The following is a 2,570-nucleotide window of genomic DNA, read 5'->3' as shown; positions in this document are numbered from 1 at the left end:
CAGGGACAAGCAGGTTTATTTGTGCTGTGCCCAATGTTACTGCCTGTATTTTCCTTCCCGCACAGGCAGAGCCCTGCAGCGAGAAGTCCCTGCATGGCAGAGTGCCGAATCCTCCACCCAAGAAGCTTCTCTGACAAGGCAAGGACTCTTCTGTGGTCCTGGTGTGTCAGGAAAAGCAGCAAAGCCCTGGAAGCCAAGCAGGAGCTGCACTGCACTGGGTGCTTCTCCAAGGACCTGTGCTCTCGGCACGTCTGTCCTTCAAAAGCAGCTGCACAAGGCACAGAACTGAGCTGTTGGTGTTTTTTAAAAAAATATATATTCCTCTGTCTTCTTTTAATTGATTATTTATCTCAGTGTGGCAGAACGTGTCACAGCTGAAGCACAAATTACAGCTTATTAGAGACGCTTCCGAGCAAGTAGCTTGGTTGGCCAGCTGCTCTCAGAGGTCATTCTCCTCGGGTCTAATTTTATCTCTCGAAGCTGTACATGAGGAAGTGAGGCACAGTTCATTGTAAGTCCATCCTGGTGCTGCATGGACCCAGCACTATCCCACGTCGTAAAAATCAGGAACAAGGCTATTGCAATCATTTAGCTTTAAGCTTAAATAATTTGTACGTATTAAACAGGAATTAATATTAAAGCGGAATTGATGAGACAGTTTAAATACTATTTCTAAACTCGGATTCAACGCAGGCAGTGAGCTGATTGCAGGTAGATCCTTCCAGCCAGGAAAAAGAACATGCAAATGTCAGGCTGCTCAGTGAAAACACCCAGCAGATGGCTTTTTGTCGTGGGGGATGGTTATGTGGCTAGGGCTTTGCAATGGTTATTTTAAGTTCTGAAAGTGATACAAAAACCAGGAACCCAAATCTTTGTGCAAAGCAGTGACTGCAACCTTGAATGAACACCAGAAAGATGACCTGGACACTTCACAAGAGTGGTGTTTTGTCTTCTTGACTCTTGTTATCCATCGGCAGGATGGCTGTGTTGCCAGGAATGCAAATGCCTGAGCTGTGGTTGTGCAGAACCAGCTCAGGTCCACTAGGACTTTCCTGGTTAGGCAAAGCATTACCCAGGGGGATCTGGGCAGGCTTTTTGCAGAATCAGCTCAAAAATCTCCCCACGCTCCTCAACGGTTTTCAGCAAAGCTCATTAAAGCTGATGTAACGTTATGTGGACCACGTTGCTTCAAACCATGTGCTGCTTCTGGACTTGGGTTGACACTTGGTATGTGATTTGTATTTTCTGGAATTTCACAGAATGAATCACCAAGAACTGCAGATTGAAGGTGGTGGGGAGACAAAGTCCTCCGTCCTTCCAGTGGCCCTGGCCCCAGGCATGTCCACAAACCCCTTCAAGAGAGGCTCCTCAGAGCTCTGAGATATGATTTGGGTATATTACAGCCCATATGCCACCTGCACAAGGGTAGAGCAAAAGACGAGCTGCTGAAGCCTGGACCTTCACCCCACATTTGCTTTGCTCGGTGAATCCCAGCCTGTTGTCTCTGTTGTCTTTTTTCCTGGTAGATTCCCCTCCTTTTCTGTGGGGTGAGACTTTGGGGAAGCTCTGGTGTCCTCGGTGCACGACGCACTCCTGAAGCTTGCAGTACTGCAGAGAATTCAGGACAAAGACACACAAAACCTGCAGTGGTTTTCCACCATTTCTTCTGCCTCAGCAGCTGCTCAGGCAGCTACTTTCTGTCTCCCCTGAGGAGTGCCTACAGCGGGATCTCAGCACCATACGTTGCCTCATGAGGCTGTCAGCGGCTTTTTTTGGCTTCAGTCCTCATGTTTTCCTGGAGATAGGTGCAGAGAAAAGGAGAACATTCCCTTTGAAGGAAGGACTTGATGTTTAGTACAGACAAGGGAGGGTTTGTTAACTCAGCTTTGAACTCTCCAGCTGCCTTACGATCCCTTGGGATCCTCCCTTTACCTTGAAGATATCTTGCCATGCAGTGATTTTGGTTCATTGCTGCATCACTCTGCTTAGTTAAAAGCCCATGCAATAAGGATTATCTTCCAATAAGTAAATTTGGCATTAAACATCAAAAACCAAAATGTGAGACCCTGTTCAGAGAGTGCTGGTGTCTGGCAGGCTCTAAGTGACAAAGGTTGCTTGGAAGTGCAGAGTCACTGAACTGGCTGTGGCCGTATGACTCCTCATGAGAGGCTTTACCTGAAATCTCTGTGTTTCACTCTGTTTAGTAAAATAGTCTGAATATCACGTTCCTCTCAGCAACCACAGCAGTCTTTGCTGAGCACAAGTCCAGAGCAAGATAAGCACTGAGACGACTTTCAGTGTACTTCTGCTATCCAAAAGGACAGAGAAGGACGCCCTGGGTGTGAGTTCATTTCCAAGGTAAAGCTCAGAGCGGCGATCCCACCTGTACCACGACTTGCACCAGCACCCTAGAAATCAGGGAGCGACGAGAGCAGCTCTGGCTTTTCGCTCATGCATACGAGATTGCCGTGCACGATAACGGCGAACAATAAGACCGCTTTGTTCTGTTTCCATAGAAAGGATGCGAACTCCATTTCCCTTTCCTTGGGACGTGATGCACGAAGCGCCAG

The sequence above is a fragment of the Aythya marila genome (assembly GCF_965140915.1).
Source record: "Aythya marila genome assembly, chromosome: 3".
In the NCBI taxonomy this organism is placed as follows: domain Eukaryota; kingdom Metazoa; phylum Chordata; class Aves; order Anseriformes; family Anatidae; genus Aythya; species Aythya marila.
The sequence above is the reverse complement of the archived record's forward strand: the minus strand, read 5'-3'. Positions refer to the sequence as shown.